The sequence below is a fragment of the Mesoplodon mirus genome (assembly GCF_964341445.2).
Source record: "Mesoplodon mirus genome assembly, chromosome: 5".
NCBI lineage: Eukaryota > Metazoa > Chordata > Mammalia > Artiodactyla > Ziphiidae > Mesoplodon > Mesoplodon mirus.
Window position 1 is genome coordinate 78,986,868 of NC_138980.1, and position 20,777 is coordinate 79,007,644.

General features: G+C 39.4%; 1 long non-coding RNA gene across 1 annotated transcript in view; it reads right to left on the reverse strand.

Annotated features, from left to right (window-relative positions):
- Window positions 1–20,777, reverse strand: part of LOC309804378 — a 138,336-nt gene that overhangs the window by 30,995 nt on the left and 86,564 nt on the right. Inside the window, exon 2 of the long non-coding RNA XR_014294118.1 lies at window positions 8,074–8,205. This is a non-coding gene — a long non-coding RNA (uncharacterized lncRNA). The remainder of the gene's footprint in view (window positions 1–8,073; window positions 8,206–20,777) is intronic.

Genomic DNA, 20,777 nt, shown 5'->3' on the forward strand with positions numbered 1-20,777 from the left:
TCATCTTATTTAATCATCCAACAGTGCTATGAGAAAAGTACTATTTTTAATATTACTTTATAGATGAATAAACTGAAACGTGAAGAGATTAAATAATTTGCCCAATAAAACACCCAGGGAGGGCCTCCCTGGTGGCGCAGTGGTTGAGAGTCCGCCTGCCGATGCAGGGGATACGGGTTCGTGCCCCGGTCTGGGAGGATCCCATATGCCGCGGAGCGGCTGGGCCCGTGAGCCATGGCCGCTGGGCCTGCGCATCCGGAGCCTGTGCTCCGCAACGGGGGAGGCCACAACAGTGAGAGGCCTGCATACCGCAAAAAAAAAAAAAAAAAAAAAAAAAAAAAACACCCAGGGGTAGAATAAGAATTTGAACTTTGGCAGTCTTATGTAACCATTTATACTCTTAACCTCGTCACTACTCTGTCTCTCAAGCCAGGCCATCAAAGAGAGAGGTAAACTAAACTAACTCTAACACAGTCAGTGCAATCCGCTATAGTACTTGATACATTATTGTTATAGCAGGCAACATTCAGGCTGTGGATTCTCAAATCTGGCTGCATATTTTTTAAAGAGTGGAGATATTTCAAAACACAGACTTCTGAGTCTCATCCCCAGAGATGAGAATCCCCAGAGATTCTGTTTCAGTAGTTTAAAAGTGGGGCTGAAACTTCTAATCTTTTTCTTTTTTTTTTTAAGCTGTTAGGTATTATTCAGATGCAGAGTCAAGACTGAAAATGTGTGGGAATATGGGTTAATAAGCCACCACCTCCATGTCCAGTATGTGGTAAGTCAAACTTCTTTCCAAAGCAATTGAAAGGAATAAGAAGGGAAGAAAGGAAGGAAGGGAAAGAGGGAGGGAGGGAGAGAGTTTTGTTAGTGATGGAGGTGTGAGCCGTTCTCCTTAATTCCACAACACACATCCTCATGTCTAAGTGGCTTCCTTGCATGTTCTGTAGACAGTAATCGTACATCTCCTGAACCGCTGTAGTTTGGAGGATGTTTAACGGCACTGAGCAGGAAATATCTTGGTACCACTGAGTGGAGGAATTTATTTCACCTTACCTCCATGAGGGAGACACTGTTTCAGCCAAAAGAAAGTGACTAGAATCCTGCACATCATCCAAGACAACAGCGAGAGGACTACACCACAGCTGGAGGAGGGAGGGTGGAAGCAGGACAGTGCTTGCTGAGAAGGAAGGAATGGAGGGACTGGCACAGAATCCACAGGTGCTCCCAGATACTCAAGCACAGTAGGACATCAGTATTTTCTAGAGCATCCCACACTCAAGCAGGTCTACAATAACAATTGATACAGCCTAGACTTGAAGAAAACTTTAGACTTGACATACATAGAGCCAGAGAAACTGCAATATGGGCCCATAACAGCACAGAGAGCCAGGGACATTGAAAAGCATGGACTGTTGATGAGGAAAAGGGGAGCTCAGCAGAAGAGATATGTTAACAGAAAAAACTCCCTGAGCCATTCATACAGAGGAGGGAGAACTGGAAAATGAGATCAAATTCCACTTGCGATAGTTTACAGTTTGTTGTCTATATTAATGCCAAAGTTGATAATTAGTTTGAATTCCAGGGCTTTGGTTTCAATTATTCTCAAAAAATCATTTTATTATCTTTATAAAGTCCTCAGTTAAAAAGGTCCTCAAAGTTATCATACAGATAACTGGACCAAATAAACCCAAGCTGATGTTAGGGTTCTGATACCCAGCTTGATTAAACAGAAACACCTAGAAGACACTGCCTCAACTTGATTTTGTTCTCAGTGTAACACATTATACAGCCATCCCTCCAAGGCTGTGGAAAGGTAACAGGTTAGCAAACAATGTGGAAAAATCACTCTTTCCGTGACTAGGATATTTTGAATTGAAAAAGATGTCATAATATACCAGACTACAGCATACATAGTAAGAATCCTAGATTTGAATGGAGTGAAACCAATAGTTGAAATTGAGGAAGCATTTAGGTTAAAAACAAATGGATGATCATTTATAAATAAAGCTTTAGTTAACAAATAAAATATTACAAATTTTACTTTCATTGTTACTTAACATCACAGAATTCTTTGGGGATGCACCAACTATGAGGAACTAACCACAGCAGTGAATAATTTATGTGGAATATGGAGCCATAGATAAAAGAGAAGAGCAGTTGACTGGGTTTTTTTTCCAAGAAACTGCTAATGTTATGTTACATTTTATTGAACCAGCCTCAAAAAATAACAGAAGCTGAACATTATTATTGCCATTATTACCTTTCCTTTCCAAGTGCCATATCTTGTTCTCTCTTGAGCTGATACATTCCGATTAATTTTGCTTACTTTAGAGATTTGCTTTTTCTAGTAAAAAATGCTTGACTAGAACCTCTCATATTCAAATTTCTTCAAGCTATAACCACTTGCTATCAAATTTAAATAATCTCCCTTATCTTATTGGAATCCATTTGTTCATTTCCAACCTACACCTTCCATTTAATATATGGATCTGTTCTTTGGTGCCCTTTCTCTCTAACTACAAAGGAAGAATGTGTCTTTCATTATTCACAGTCATAGCTACAGCCTCACATCATCCAAGGAATCAGGACAGCTGACACAACGTCTGTGCAAATATGACTATGGCAGGACTGTGTGTGACTGAAAGACTCTGTGGGTCCAATTCACCTTGGATTAAGCAAAGGAACTGACTTCCAGGACCTTGAAAACAGCTGTGATGGAGCAAACAAGCCATTTAGCAAGGGTCACAGATGTGTGGCCTGGTTTGGGCTATTTGCCTCTTTTCATTTTCAGAAAATCTTCAGCGGCCAACACTGCTCTGAGTTTCTTATCAGGCTCATCATTGTTTGTGGAAGCTGTATTATTCACCCTGGTACAGGAATCTAACGATTCACCAAGTGCTTCTGTTTGTTTGGTTTTATGGCTTGGGGATTTTTTTTTTTTTTTTTTAGCATTTTTGTTTTGGGCTATTGTTCAGGGAAACTAAGGTCAGAGCTCCTTATGTCCACCTTTAAAGCTGTTAAGCTTTTCTTCCCTATCTTTGATAAAACGTCCTATTCTGCATAGAAGAAATATGCAAAGTGGATGCAAATTTATCTCTGTGAGGTGTAGAAACTCTCTTGGTTCAACAGGGGCAACCTGGGATGGAACTTTGGACAAAGAAAAATAAAGGCAGGTCTAGTCCCTCCCACTTTGTGCTCCCCAACCTCTCATCTTCAACCACTAAAAATTAAAAAAAAAAATTAAATCACAGGGGTCTTGTTTTGCTATAACAAAAATACCATGAACTGGGTGACTTACACAATAAATATTTATTTCTCACATTTCTGGAACCTGGTAAGTCCAAGATCAAGGTGCCTACAGATTTGGCATCTGGCGAGAACCTGCTTTCCTGGTTCATAGACAGTAGTCTTTTCACTATGTCCTCACATGGAGGAAGGGACAAGTGCTCTCTGGGGCCTTTTATAAGGTCGCTAATCCCATTCATGAGGGCTCCACCCTCATGACCTAATCACCACCCCAAAGCCCACCTCCTAATACCATCACATTGGGATTAGGATTTTAACATATGAATTTGGGGGGTGGGGGGAGACACAAATATTGAGTCCATACAGCAGGTAACCAGAGTTGTTAGTGTCAAGAGAAACCAAAAGATAGTGTCAGTAAAATATAATTTGTGTAACCAGTACATCTTACTTCACAGGTTGTTTGTTGAATAACAGCCAATCTTGCCTCAGGAGGGTCCCTGATGATGCACTGGAGCCCCCAATGTCCACATTAGCAGGAAATTAGTTTATCTCTTGGATCCCCTCATCCCTTCCATACATGTAGAAATTCCAGGATTCCAAGATGCTAAAAAGCCTAAGGAGGGAATCCTGTTTGTTTCTATCCTACTACTTTGCTACTTTGGAGCCAAACACACTCCATTATGGCTGGAGAATTTCACCACTGCTACAAAAGCTGGTTGGCTTGGAGTGAGCAGGAACAGGGAAGGCAGATGAAGTTGCAGCTGAAGCCTGGACAGCCTGGAGTGGCTTCCTCTGCCCGATGCTGCTGTTTCTGAAGGTGCTTAAATAGAATAGAAGGTGATCAGCTGAGGCTGGCCTCTGCAGTGCACCACCTGCCCAGCCTCTAGTGGTTCTTCTAGGTTCCCTGGAGGGGGACCCCAATCCCACAGTGCTAGGCTCGGCCAAGAAGCTCCACAACAACCTTCCTGGGCTTTCAACTGCAGCTCTTAAGATTTCACTACCCCGCCTTTTCCAAGGTCAGGAGTCCCATCCTGGATGCTGGTTTCAGGAACCTCAAAGACCTCTCATTCATGGAGCCACCCCCTAGAAATAGAAGCTCCTTCTATTTCAGGGCCCAGCCCAGATTCAGATTCTACCACCAAATGAGTAAAAAGACAGGAAAATCTCACCAACAATTGTTATTATGTGATCTTTAACATCTATATCCTAAAGTCTGTTTAGATACAAGGCAGTCATCTTCTTTTATCTGTAATGTTTTCTTGAAAAAGTGAATAACAGCCAAATGTGAGAATTTTGAAAAACTTCCTGGGATCCATTTCACATGTGCTAAAAATGCATTTAACTATATATTCATATATACTACTAGTAAAAGTGGCTGCTTCCTATCATAAGGAAATGGGGGCACCAAGTCAGGAAATAGTTGTTTTTCATAAAACAACATCTAGAACTATTTGACTTTAAAATATGACCATTTGTAGATTTGATAACATAAAAAGAAAAACTTTAAAAGTAAATACTATTTTAAGATAAACAAAAAAGCTTTGGAGAGAAGTGAATCACATGTAGATTCAGGAAAAAGAGCAACTTCAGACTTCTAAGCAACAACAATAGAAGCCAGAGGTAATGGAGAAATGCTTTCTAGTTTTTGAGGGAAATGATTTCCAAATTAGAATTCTAGTCTCAATCAAACCCTTATATCCTACAGTAGAATAAAGATACCTTTAGGCATGCAAGGCATATTAGCCAGGCTAGTTTAATATAGCAGAAGTTATTCTAGCCAGTTGCTATGGTCTGAATATTAGTGTCTCCCCCAAATTTGTATGTTGAAATCCTAATGCCCAGTGTGATGGTATCAGGAGGGTGGTGAATGGCCCTCATGAATGAGATCAATACCTTTTATAAAAGAGACCCAAGAAAGCTCCCTTGCCCCTTCTGCTATGTGAGGACACAGGAAGAAGTTGGCAGTCTGCAACCTGGAAGGGGGCCCTCACCAGATCCCGAGCATGCCGCCTCCAGAACTGTGAGAAATAAATTTCTGTTGATTTTAAGCCACCCAGTCTGTGGTATTCTGTTATAGCGGTCCTAACAGACTGAGATATCAGTTTAAGCCAAAAGGACTAGTTATGAGACAGAATTCACAGACTGAGGTGGAGGAAATGGACTGTGTTTCCACGAGTGACACCCAAGCACCATGGCACAGAGCTGCCCAGTGAGGGAGTCACTGCTTCTCACAGAAACCACCAAGCCAGGAGGCTGCTGGCACTGGTTCCAGGTCCCACCTCTGTCTCTGCCATCACTTCATAGCCCTGCTGTGCTGCTGTACCCAGATCTGCACCTGTCAAGTGGAAGCCTTAGGCCCTGCCTCTTTCCCAAGTAGTCCAGTTCTGGATCCAGATTCTGACTCTGGCAAAGATGCAGCTGACAAGTATAATCAAAGCCACATGTCTGCAATCCAACAACTAGAAAATGACCTGAAAAATGTCTTTCTTTAAGAATGCAGAATTTATAATGTGGGAAACTATTAAAACAATGGGAAAGGGGTGTTCAAAAATGTGGGGCAGCCTGAGTAATAATTGACCACTGCACGCATACTTGAAATTTTACCTCTTATGGACTCTTTTTTACGAAGTGACCAGAAAATATTAGTTTCATCACCAAACAAGGGAATGAATCAAGAAAGAGGGAGATACAAAATTAGGAAATAGGAGATCTCATACAGGGAGGCGGGCAAAGGAAGTTTCAAGATGATGATAAAGGGAAGGTTTAACCAGCACTCTAGTGTGAGCAGGAAGATGGAGCTTGTACAAAAGGGATGGGAATGGGGAGGGGAAGAGTCAGGTAGATCACCTGATGTTTTCATCTGAAACTATCCAACAACTCCATCAGAGAATTAAGACAGGTTATAGAGAGCACTGAACTATGGTGGTGGGAATGGGGAGAGACAAGTATTAACCCTAAGAAAATAAAAAGTTATTTAAGGAAGGAAATATAATCTTAGGATGCTGCAGGTCTTAACTGTAAATAGTGTTTGCGTGGGCATGATAGTGTAAACACTCAATATTAATAATGAAAGCAGTGACGTAACTATATTAGGAGTTGGAGTAAGAAGGGGAAGGGAACTCCTTGGAAGGGAAAATACATCGGGTACAAGTCCCCATCTTCTACATTAGGAAACCAAAGATAATAGCTAACACTTAAAAATCAAGAAACAGTAATATAAGCATGTTACTTAGAATGTGGAAGTAAACACCAGAAGAAACAGTTTTTTTAAAATGTCGAAATATGTTGCCTTGAGGGAGCAGAAGTTTGGAGCAGGAAGGGGTGAAGACTGCTGTTTTCATTGTAAGCCTGACAGCATTATTTCACTTTTAAAGTCACATATATATGCAAACATACATAAATACATTTACATAGTTATAGATAGATAGATAAATTTTAAAAATTAAACATAGAAAAAAGCATCTCTTGGTGTGCACTTGTAGCCTTTCTGTCCTTAAAACTCAAACATCTGCTGTCTCTAATTCTCCCCTTTTTATGGTACACCTGTTCATTCTAGAAACCATTCTCTCATCCTGTCAAATGACAAACTACACTGGCCACTGGCTGCTTCCCGAAAATCAACCCTAGAGAAACTATAGAAGCTGGAGGGAAACTTGGATTTGAGGAGCTAATGACTAAAAATGAATAAAATACAACCCTATGAGAAGTCCCTGGGCAGTCTGAAGACTCAGAAGTGTTATGTGAGGGCTGCGGAGGGGTGCGGGTATGAGGGAAAGGAGAGAAGGCTTCAGCCAGCCAGGGAAGGCAGCTAAGGTGGCTGTGAGAAGAGGGGTGAAAGGAGAGGGTCTCTTCTGTTCTCGCTTCTCGCCACCGGGGACGGTGACAGACCGCCAATCACCGAAGAAACTGGCAGCAACAGTCATGGCTGCAGGGGTCAGGAGGGTGCAATAAGAGATGTGCAAAAGCCCTGCAGGAGAAAGGAGGGATAGAAAGGGTGGTGTGTACTGACCAGTTACCTTTGGGTATTCTCCAAACCCCCAGGGCAGGGAGAATGAATCTATGGAGATTACTTCTAGAGAGTTTAAATGGGAAAGACATACTACAGAAGTTATTTGTAGATGATGGAAAATTAGAATGATCACCATCAGTTCTATGAGGCTCTCTTCCTGGGCTTTGTTTCACCTACAGGTGCATCAACTGAAGGCTGGGTTGTAGCCATTTCCCAGCACAGAACCTTGTGTAGTAACTGATACTCAAAGGGGTAGAGGAGTTCTTTCAAAGAAATAACCAGAAAACCATAGAAGAATACAACTACTATATAAGAAAGACAACAAACTCAACAGTATAAACCATCTAAATTATATAGAATTGTAAGAGGAAATGGATGAAGAAATTAAAATAAAGATGATGAATATATTAAGAGGCTAAGGCTGATACCAGCAATGTGAAGCAAGAACAAGAAAACATAAGAAAGGACTAAACTGAGGAGTAGGTATGAAATATGTAATAGCTAGAGTGAAAAAGGCAATAGATAAGATACATAGCAAGATGGACAAAGGTGAATAAATCACTGAGTTGGAAGATCAGATTGAGAAACTCTCCTAGAGGTCATCAGGAAAGGATAAAGAGACAAAAAATACAAAGAAGCTAGGAGATGTAGATGGTGGAAGGAAAAGGGCCAACTGTGAGCCGTGGCTTTGTGCTGTGTCAGCTTAGCTAGGCTGAACTCCCTTTCCCCAAATCCCCTTTCTTGTATGTTTCCAGTTAGGGTGGGCCATAAGCAAGATCCCTGTGAAAGGTTCTAAAGGTGTTGTCACTTACCTGCCACCTCACTTCACTGGTGTGAAGAAGCAGTGGAGCCTCCAAATGCTCCACCTTCCATAGATCCCCTTAAGGTTCTCTGATTTCTGGACCAGGTGTGTGTTTGGCCATGGTGATAAAAGCCCCCGATTTCTGCAAGAAGCACATATATTCAAGGTTAGAGGTAACAAGAACTAACATGAGTTTCAGTCTGTCCACAGGTTCCAGCTTGTGCTTCTATAAGGGTTCCAACTTGTCCTGCTCACCCCCACCTGACTTCCATCTTCCCTTCCCAACTACCTGTTCTGTAGTTTTAAGGCTTCAGCACTGGAAGTGAAATGAATATATATGTGCGTATGTATGTATGTATGTATACACACATATATATATATACAAATATGTGTATATGTATATTTTTTAAAGTCATTACATTTGAAAGAAAATTCTAGGTTCAAAGTTATTTTCTTTTAATATTTAAAAAGTATTTTTCCCATTTGTCATCTTGCACCCACTGTTCAATTTGATTCTTATTCTAGTTGATGATCTCTTCATTATTTCTGGAAGTTTTTAAAATTATTTCCTTGGATATACAGACGTTGATAAATTTAAGAAAGTAATAGGATAAGTAAACATGAGTAAGGGTCTTAAGCAGCTATACTTGAACAAAAATAGAATAATTTTTTGAGCCAGCAGAAAATGCAATAAATTGAAATACAAGATATGGTGGGAGAAATAATTTCTACTATAAAAGAAATTACAATAAATATAAGTGGAGAAAAATACTTTCTGAGGGTATTAAGAAATAAAAACAAAATCTAAACATATGTTGTGTATGAGAAAAATTCTGAAAACCAAAAGACACAAAAAGGTTGAAAATGAAAGAGTTCAAGACAGGAAGAAAAAAACCCCCAAAACCATGAAAGAAGGCTGGAATAGCAATCATAATAGTGGATTAAAAAAAAAATTAAGGTAAAAGGTAAACAAAAATTAGAGTGAGAAGAGATAACCATCACAAACATGTATGCACCTAATAATAGGTCACAATAACTGACAGCATATGGAGAGAAACATATAAATAGTTGGAGCTTTTAAAACCAAACTATCAAAAATGTATTAAGCAAACAAAAATTAAGCAGACCCTTATCTAAACAGTATAATTAGTGGGCTTATCCTATTAATTATATTGTTCAGATCTTTGAGATGAATGTTCAGTGGTATGCTATGTATAATATATATGCTTTGATACATATGCTATAGTAGTTCATGCAACAAATAGTAAATACACATTTTTAGAAGCATACTCATGTTTAAACTAACAGATTAGGCCTACAGGAAGTCTCAATATACTTGCCAGGAACAATGTCATGCAGATGAATTAATATTAGAAATTAGTATCAGGAAAGGTTTTTTTAAGTGTCCTATATTTTGAAAATACCATGTTACTAAATAACTCATAGGTTAAAAATTAAATTATAATCAAAATGAGAGACTATCTAGAATTGAATGAACGTGAAGACACAAAATGTGTGGGACATACCTAAAGCAGTGTTTGAAGGAGCATTTACACCTTTAAATATGCTTATCAGTAAACAATAAAAGTTGAAAAGAGGGGGCCTCCCTGGTGGCGCAGTGGTTGAGAGTCCGCCTGCCGATGCAGGGGATACGGGTTCGTGCCCCGGTCTGGGAGGATCCCATGTGCCGCGGAGCGGCTGGGCCCGTGAGCCGTGGCCGCTGGGCCTGTGCATCCGGAGCCTGTGCTCCGCAACGGGAGAGGCCACAACAGTGAGAGGCCCACGTACAGCAAAAAAAAAAAAAAAAAAAAAAGTTGAAAAGAGGGATTTCCCCATTGGTCCAGTGGGGGGACTCTGCACTCCCAAAGCAGGGGGCTGGGTTCGATCCCTGAAGGGAACTAGATCTCACATGCATGCCGCAACTAAGACCCGGCACAGCCAATATTTATTTATTTAAATAAATAAATGTTAAAAAAGAAAAGAAATATGCTAAACATCCAATTCAGGAAGTTATAAGAAAGAACATCAAAGCAAACCCAAAGAAGAAAAAAGATATAATAAAGGAAAAGAAGCAATATAATGATTTTTTTTAGTAGAGGAAATTAATAAAACTAAAGTTCTACTTTGAAAAAATACAAAGATAAACCTCTGATAAGACTGATCAAGAGAAAAAAAGAGACAACGAAAGTAAATAAAACACAGATCAAAATGAAGATGGGGAAATAACTGCAGATTTAAAAAACAAACAGATAAAATGGATAAATTCGGGCTTCCCTGGTGGCGCAGTGGTTGAGAGTCTGCCTGCCGATGCAGGGGACGTGGGTTCGTGCCCCGGTCCGGGAGGATCCCGCATGCTGCCGAGCGGCTGGGCCCGTGAGCCATGGCCGCTGGGCCTGCGCATCCGGAGCCTGTGCTCCGCAACGGGAGATGCCACAGCGGTGAGAGGCCCGTGTACCAGAAAAAAAAAAAAAAAAAAAAAAAAAAAAAAAAAAAAAGGATAAATTCCTAGAAAACATAAGACGTCAACTGGTACAAGAATTAAAAAGGAATTTAAAATAGACCTACAAGGATCAAAGAAATGTAACTGGTAGTTAAAACTCCATCCCAAATTGCTCTAGGCCTGGATGCTTTTAAAATAGACTCTATCAAACTGTTAAAAACACAATTCCTATGTTACATAAGTCGTTCCAGAAAATGCAAAAAGAAAGAATAATCCTCAGTTCATTTTCTGAAGCTAATCTATCTCATTTCCCTTAATACCTCTGGCTTTCAAGCCATAGTCTGGAAAGTTTTCCCTACTCTCATGTTATAGAGGAATTCATCCATGTCTTGCCTTGTACTTGCATGGTTTCATCTTATTTTTTTTTTTTTTTTTTTTTTTTTCCGTACGCGGGCCTCTCACTGTTGTGGCCTCTCCCGTTGCGGAGCACAGGCTCCGGATGCGCAGGCTCAGCGGCCATGGCTCACGGGCCCAGCCGCTCCGCGGCATATGGGATCCTCCCAGACCGGGGCACGAACCCGTATCCCCTGCATCGGCAGGCGGACTCTCAACCACTGCGCCACCAGGGAGGCCCTCATCTTATTTTTATGTTTGTGTTTCTGATCCATTTGGAATTAATTCTGGTATATACTGTAAATAATGAATCCAATTTTCTCTGTTCCCACATGGCTACACACAGTGGTGTGCTGTAGCTGGCTCATGCCAGCTCACAAGAGCTGATTGTTAAATTTTCAGGAATTTTGTGAGCTGATTGCTAAACACAGCCATTATTACAAAATAAATTATATAAACGTACAATGAAATAAATCATGTTCAAAGCAAAGTTAATAAATATTCAAAACTCATCACTTCCTGATTATTTTAATACATTTTACTATTATCAAGGTTCTTGGGGTTATTTTTGTCTGTTGTGTCTATATGGTGGTAAGACTGTAGAATGGCATGCTGCTGTACATCTCTCCTCAACTCAGTATTAAAAATCATATTGTTAGCATGAAATTGACTATGGTGGTAGTATTCACACCATGAAAGTTGGCAGTGCCAAAATAGGGGCTTAAGTTATTGTTTTGTTGACTGTATACTATAGACATCACTACGGCCAGTAGGCCAAATCCAACCTGCCACTTGTTTTTGTAAATAAAACTTTCTGGACCACAACCACACCCATTTTTGGACCTATTATCTGTGGATGTTTTTGTACTATAATGACAGAGGTGAATAGTTGCAATAGATACTAAATGGCCCCAAAAGTCTAAAGTATTTCCCATGTGACCCTTAGAAAAAGTTTGCTGACCTCTGGCCTAGACTTAAGACAATGATGGAGAAAATGTCAACAATGTAGATTCATCTTAAAAGTGCATTTGTCTGTAGCTGTTACACTATGAATAGCACAAAAAATTGAGAAATAATCTTCCAGTAGTTGGAACCTATTATCCAATTCAGCAAAGTCACTCATGTCTTTCACAAATAAGTCAAGATTCAACATTGTCATTTCACTTTCAGCTTACTCATTAATGTAAATGAAAATATCAACCTACATTCACATGAAAGTTACACTCATCAATTACAACCATAGGTTGGTTATGGATAAGAATTTGGCAAAAATCAAAGAAAGCATTCTGTGAGAATCAATTAATTATATGGTGTTGACAATAGAGAATATTGTATATTTTATTACTATTAATAAATTACTAAATATCCTTTATATCAGTAAAATTAATAGTATACATATATAAATACATATATATGTGTATAGATATAGATATATATATTGATACATACACACAAACACATGTATATGTGTATGTATTAAACATTTATCAGCACGACACTGGCTACACAACATCTTAATTTCACTTATTAAACAGTTTATATCCCTAGTTTAAAGTGAACACAATGAAACCATTATCTGTGATTTCAGTCCAGAACTATAAAGCAAGAAACAATGTTTTAATAGTTTGGTCAGCTGAGTTCCATTGACAAATACTATGTTGAATTTTCTTAAGTGTGCTAATCTTTCTGTAAGTAAACCACAATCTTCTATTATTAAAAATATTTATTTTGGGGGCTTCCCTGGTGGCGCAGTGGTTGGGGGTCCACCTGCCGATGCAGGGGACGCGGGTTTGTGCCCCGGTCTGGGAGGATCCCACGTGCCGCGGAGCGGCTGGGCCCATGAGCCGTGGCCACTGGGCCTGCGCGTCTGGAGCCTGTGCATCTGGAGCCTGTGCTTCGCGGTGGGAGGGGTCACAACAGTGAGAGGCCCGTGTACCATTAAAAAAAAAATTTATTTTAAAAAATGTATCTTGTCCTTACTGATTTGAGATGCTCCCTTTACTATATACTAAATTTCCATATGCATATTATTCTATTTCTCATTACTCTCTTGTCCCACTTGTCTGTCTATTCATGTGTCAATACCAAACTGTCTTAATTATAAAGGGTTTGTGGTTTGCTGTAATGTAACTGCAAACCCTCCCATTCTCTCACCCAATTGCTGTTCTCTTTCAGGATGTTTTAACCATTCTTCCTTGTTTGTTCTTTCAGACAAGTTTTATAATCATATCGTGTTGCTACAGGGGGAAAAAATCTGATGATAACATTATTGGGCATTTCATAAATTTATAAATAAAAATAGAGAAAAGATATTTTTTAATGATGTTGAGTTTTTCTATCCAAGAACGAGGCACATTTTTCCATTTGTTGAAATCATCTTTTATAACTTTCAGGTTTATTTTCCTCATGTAGGTTCTGGATACCTCTAATTAAGTTTTACCTTGGCACTTTTTTTTTTTTAATCATAAGAGGATCTTCTCCTCCATTACATTTTGTAATTGGTTTTTGTTTCTATTATGAATGTTATTGATTTTGAATGTTAATTTTATAAGCTGCTACATTACTAAATTATTTTATTTGAGGTCATTTTTAATTAATTTTTTTGGATTTTCCACATGTCTAATCATGTCATCTGAAAATAGAGTTCTAACTCTTCATGTCCAACTATTATATCCTCCAATTATTTTCTCTTGTCTAATTAAAATAGGTAAGAGCTTCAAAATAGTGTTACATAGGAGTTGTATGATTCCTCTCTAGTACCTGACTTTAGTGGGAAGGCCTTTGTGTCTCTTCATTAAGTAACATGCAATATTGGGAGCTGAATTATATATATTTTACCAAGTTGGGAAAGCACAGTAGGCTGAATAATGGCCCCTAAAGATACAAGATGCTATTCCTTAGAACCTGTACGTGTTACCTTATCTGAAAAAAAAATTGCATATATGAATAAATTAAGGATTTTGAGATGAAGAGATTATGTCGGATTATATGTGTGGGCCCTATATGCAATCACATGTATCCTTATAAGAGGCAGATGGAGGGAGATTTGATATATACAAGAGAGAAAGCAATGTAACCATGGTGGCAGAGATTGGAGTGATGTGGCCACAAGCCAAGGAATGCTGGCAGCCATCAGAAGGTGGAAGAGGCAATGAACAGAGTTTCCCCTAGAGTTTCCAGAGGGAGTGTGGCCCTGCCCACACCTTGATGTTGGTACAGTGTTACTGATTTTAGATGTCTGGCCTCCACAACTACTAAACAATACATTCTGTTTTTTCAAGCCCCCAAATAACATAACTATTCAGATAGCTCAGCATGGTTGCTAGATACAATATCAACTTAAATATTTTAAACTTACAAAATCATAAAAGGCGTATTATAAAAAATAAAGTGACATTCACAGTTCAAAACTATATAGTATCTAGGACTTAATTTAGAAAAGACTGCCATGGAGAAAAATTAAAGATTCAATGAAGAATATACAGATGATCTGAATGAATGGAAAGACAATTCAAATTCTTGAATGAGATGACTTAATATTATAAAGATGATAAATATCCTCAACTTGATCTACATATTCAATGCAATACCAATCAAAATGCCAGTTGTATTTTTTGAAGAATTTATAAATTGAGTCTAAAAATTCTACAAGGGGAGACCTTCAAGATGGCAGAGGAGTAACACGTGGAGATCACCTTCCTCCCCACAAATACATCAAAAATACATCTACATGTCGAACAACTCCTCCAGAACAACTACTGAACGCTGGCAGAAGACCTCAGACTTCCCAAAAGGCAAGAAAATCTCCACATACCTGGGTAGGGCAAAAGAAAAAAGGAAAAACAGAGACAAAAGAAGAGGGACAGGACCTGCACCTCTGGGAGGGAGCTGTGAAGGAGGAAAAGTTTCCACACACTAGGAAGGCCCTTCACTGGCGGGGATGGGTGGTGGACAGGGCAGAAGCTTCGGAGCCACGGAGGAGAGCACAGCAACAGGGGTGCAGAGGTCAAAGCAGAGAGGTTCCCGCACAGAGGATTGGTGCCAACCAGCACTCACCAGCCTGAGAGGCTTGTCTCCTCCCCCGCCAGGGCGGGTGGGGGCTGGGAGCTGAGGCTCAGGCTTCAGAGGTCAGAGCCCAGAGAGAGGACTCAGGTTGGTGGCATGAGCACAGCCTGAAGGGGGCTAGTGCACCATAGCTAGTCAGGAGGGAGTCAGGGAAAAAGTCTGGAACTGCCTAAGAGGCAAGAGACCATTGTTTCAGAATGTGCAAGGAGAGGGGATACAGAGCACTGCCTAAACGAGCTCCAGAGATGGGTGCAAGCCATGGCTATCAGCTCAGACCTCAGAGACAGGCATGAAATGCTAAAGCTGCTGCCACTGCCACCAAGAAGCCTGTGTGCAAGCACAGGTCACTATCCATACCTCCCCTTCTGGGAGCCTGTGCAGCCCGCCACTGCCAGGGTCCTGTGATCCAGGGACAACTTCTCCAGGAGAACACACGGCATGCCTCAGGCTGTTGCAATGTCATGCTGGCCTCTGCCGCCACAGGCTTGCCCGGCATTCCAATTATGACTACTGTACCCCTCCCTCTCCCTGGCATGAGTGAGCGAGAGAGCCCTAATCAGCCGTGGCTTTATCCCCCTCTTGTCAGGGTGGGGAACAGATGCCTAAGGGTGCCCTACATGCAGAGGCAGGGCCAAAACCAAAGCTGAAACCCAGGAACTGTGTGAACAAGAAGAGAAAGAAAAATTTCTCTGTGCAGCCTCAAGAGCAGTGGATTAAATCTCCACAATCAACTTGATGAACCTTGCATCTGTGAAATACCTGAATAGACAACGAATGTTCCCAAAACTGAGGCGGAAGACTTTGGGAGCAATTGTAGACTTGGGGTTTGCCTTCTGCATCTGATTTGTTTCTGGTTTTTATATTTATCTTAGTTTAGTTTTGAGTGCTTGTTATCATTGGTGGATTTGTTTATTGGTCTTGTTACTCTCTTCTTTACTTTTTTATATATTTCTTTCCCTTTTTCTCTTTTTGTGAGTGCATATGTATATGTGTCTCTGTGTGATTTTGTCTCTTTAGGTTTGCTTATACCATTTGTCCTAGGGTTCTGACTGTTCGTTATTTTGGTTTGTTTGTTTGTTTGCTTTCTTTTTATGAGTGTGTGTATGCTTCCTTGTATCATTTTTGTCTGTTTAGTTTTGCTTTTACCATTTGGTGTGGGGTTCTATCGGTTTGTTGGGGTTTTTTTATCCTTTTTTTCTTCCGAGCCCTGTGGCTGGCAGGGTCTTAATGCTCTGGCTGGGTGTCAGGCCTGAGCCTCTGAGATGCGAGAGCCAAGTCCAGGACACTGGACCACAACAGACCTCTGGCCCCATGTAATATCAATCAGCAAAAGCTCTTGAGATCTCCATCTCAACACTAAGAACCAGCTCCACCCAACAGCCAGCAAGCTCCAGTGCTGGAAGACCATGCCAAACAACTAGCAAGACAGGAACACAACCCCACCCATTAGCAGAGAGGCTGCCTAAAGTCATACTAAGTTCAAAGACAACCCAAAACACCACCAGACACGGCCCTGCCCACTAGAAGGACAAAATCCAGCCCCACCCACCAGAACACAGGCACCAGTCCCCTCCACAAGGAAGCCTACAAAACCTCACCCACTGGGGTCAGACACCAAAAACAACGGGAACTACAAACACGCAGCCTGCGAAAAGGAGACCTCATTAAGTTAAACAGAATGAGAAGACAGAGAAATATGCAACAGATGAAGGAGCAGGGTAAAAACCCACCAGACCAAACAAATGAAGAGGAAATAGGCACTCTACCTGAAAAAGAATTCAGAACAATGATAGTAAACATGATCCAAAATCTTAGAAATAGAATGGAGGGAATACAAGAAATGTTTAACAACGACCTAGAAGAACTGCAGAGCAAACAAACACTGATGAACAACACAATAAATGAAATTAAAAATTCTCTAGAAGGAATCAATAGCAGAATAACTGGGGCAGAAGAACAGATACATGACCTGGAATATAAAATAGTGGAAATAACTGCCACAGAGCAGAAAAAAGAAAGCAGAATGAAAAGAATTGAGGGCAGTCTCAGAGACATCAGGGACAACATTAAATGCACCAACATTTGAATTATAAGGGTCCCAGAAGAAGAAGAGAAAAAGAAAGGGACTGAAAAAATATTTGAAGAGATTAGAGTTGAAAACTGCCCTAAAATGGGAAAGGAAATACTCAATCAAGTCCAAAAAGTGCAGAGTCCCATACAGGATAAATTCAAGGAGAAACATGCCAAGACACATATTAATCAAATAATCAAAAATTAAATACAAAGAAAAATTAGTAAAAGCAGGAAGAGAAAAACAACAAATAACATACAAGGGAATCCCCATAAGGTTAACAGCTGATCTTTCAGCAGAAGCTCTGCTAGCCGGAAGGGAGTGGCAGGACATATTTAAAGTGACGAAAGGGAAAAATCTACAATGAAGATTACTCTATCCAGCAAGGATCTCATTCAGATTCGACAGAGAAATTAAAACCTTTACAGACAAGCAAAAGCTAAGAGAATTCAGCACTGCAAAACCAGCTTTACAACAAATGCTAAAGGAACTCTCTAGGCAGGAAACGCAAGAGAAGGAAAACACCTACAATAACAAACCCAAAACAATTAAGAAAATGGTAATAGGAACATACATATCGATAACTACCTTAAATGTAAATGGATTCAGTGCTCCCACCAAAAGACACAGACTGGCTGAATGGATACAAAAACAAGACATGTATATATGCTGTCTACAAGACAACCACTTCAGACCTAGGGAAACATACAGACCAAAAGGGAGGGGATGGAAAAAGATATTCCATGCAAATGGAAATCAAAAGAAAGCTGGAGTAGCACTTTTCATATCAGACAAAGTAGACTTTAAAATAAAGACTATTACAAGAGACAAAGAAGGACACTACATAATGATCAAGGGATCAATCCAAGAAGAAGATATAACAATTATAAAAATTTATGCACCCAACATAGGAGCACCTCAATACACAGGCAAATGCTAACAGCCATAAAAGGGGAAATCAACAGTAACACAAAAATAGTAGGGGACTTTAACACCCCACTTTCACCAATGGAAAGATCATCCAAAATGAAAATAAATAAGGAAACACAAGCTTTAAATGATACATTAAACAAGATCAAACTGATATTTATAGGGCATGCCATCCAAAAACAACAGAATACACTTTCTTCTCAAGTGCTCATGGAACATTCTCCAGGATAGATCATACCTTGGGTCACAAATCAAGCCTTGGTAAATTTAAGAAATTTGAAATCATATCAAGTATCTTTTCTGTCCACAACACTATGAGACTAGATATCAATTACAGGGAAAAAACTGTAAAAAATACAAACACATGGAGGCTAAACAACATGCTATGAAATAACCAAGAGATCACTGAGGAAATCAAAAAATACTTAGAAACAAATGAAAATGAAAACAAGATGACCCAAAACCTATGGGATGCAGCAAAAGCAGTTCTAAGAGGGAAGTTTATAGCAATACAATCCTACCTCAAGAAACAAGAAAAATCTCAAATAACAACCTAACCTTACGCCTAAACCAATTAGAGAAAGAGGAACAAAAAAACTCCAAAGATGACAGAAGGAAAGAAATCATAACACCAGAACCGAACTAAATGAAAAAGAAATAAAGGAAACAATAGCAAAGATCAATAAAACTAAAAGCTGGTTCTTTGAGAACATAAACAAAATTGATAAACCATTAGCAAGACTCGTCAAGGAAAAAAGGGAGAAGACTCAAATCAACAGAATTAGAAATGAAAAAGGAGAACTAACAACTGACACTGTAGAAATACAAAGGATCATGAGAGATTACTACAAGCAGCTATATGCCAATAAATGCACAACCTGGAAGAAATGGATAAATTCTTAGAAAAGTACAACCTTCCAAGACTGAACCCGAAGGAATAGAAAATATAAACAGACCAATCACAAGCACTGAAATTGAAACTGTGATTTAAAATTTTCCAACAAACAAGAACCCAGGGCCAGATGGCTTCAGAGGTGAATTCTATCAAACATTTAGAGAAGAGCTAACACCTATCCTTCTCAAACTCTTCCAAAAAATAGCAGAGGGAGGAACACTCCCAAACCCATTTTACTAGGCCACCATCACCCTGATACCAAAACCAGACAAAGATGTCACAAAAAAAGAAAACTATAGACCAATATCACTGATGAACATAGATGCAAAAATCCTCAACAAAATACTAGCAAACAGAATCCAACAGCACATTAAAAGGATCATACACCATGATCAAGTGGAGTTTATCCCAGGAATGCAAGGATTCTTCAATATATGCAAATCAATCAATGTGATACACCATATTAACAAACTGAAGAATAAAAACCATATGATCATCTCAATAGATGAATAAAAAGCTTTTGACAAAATTCAACACCCATTTATGATAAAAACTCTACAGAAAGTAGACATAGAGGGAAACTACCTCAATCTAATAAAGCCCATATATGACAAACCCACAGCAAACATCATTCTCAGTGGTGAAAAACTGAAAGCATTTTCCTCTAAGATCAGGAAGAAGACAAGGATGTCCATTCTCGCCACTATTATTCAACATAGTTTTGGAAGTTCTAGCCACAGCAATCAGAGAAGAAAAAGAAATAAAAGGAATACAGATTGGAAAAGAAGAAGTAAAGCTGTCACTGTTTGCAGATGACATGATACTATACATAGCGAATCCTAAAGATGCTACCAGAAAACTACTAGAGCTAATCAATGAATTCGGAAAGTAGAAGGATACAAAATTAATGCACAGAAATCTCTTGCATTCCTATACACTAATGACCAAATATCTGAAAGAGAAATTAAGGAAACACTCCCATTTACCATTGCAACAAAAAGAAAAAAATACCTAGGAATAAACCTACCTAAGGAGACAAAAGACCTGTATGCAGAAAATTATAAGACACCGATGAAAGAAATTAAAGATGATACAAACAGATGGAGAGGTATACCATGTTCTTGGATTGGAAGAATCAACATCGAGAAAATGACTATACTACCCAACGCAATTTACAGATTCAATGCAATCCCTATCAAACTACCAATAGCATTTTCCAGAGAACTAAAACAAAGAATTTTACAATCTGTATGGAAACACAAAAGACCCCAAACAGCCAAAGCAATCTTGAGAATGAAAAACGGAGCTGGAGGAATCAGGCTCCTGGACTTCAGACTATACTACAAAGCTACAGTAATCAAGCCAGTATGGTACTGGCACAGAAACAGAAATATAGATCAATGGAACAGGTTAGAAAGCCCAGAGATAAGCCCATGCACATATGGTCACCTTATCTTTGATAAAGGAGGCAAGAATATACAATGGAGAAAAGACAGCCTCTTCAATAAATGCTGCTGGGGAAACTGGACAGCTACATGTAAAAGAATGAAATTAGAACACTTCCTAACACCATATACAAAAATAAACTCAAAATGGATTAAAGACCTAAACGTAAGGCCAGACACTATAAAACTCTTAGAGGAAAACATAGGCAGAACACTGTATGACTGTATAAACCACAGCAAGATCCTTTTTGACTCACCTCCTAGGGAAATGGAAATAAAAACAAAAATAAACAAATGGGACCTAATGAAACTTAACAGTTTTGTGCACAAAGGAAACCATAAAAAAGATGAAAAGACAACCCCCAGAATGGGAGAAATATTTGCAAATGAAGCAACTGACTAAGGATTAATCTCCAAAATATACAAGGAGCTCATGCAGCTCAATAATAAAAAAAAACAAACAACCCAATCAAAA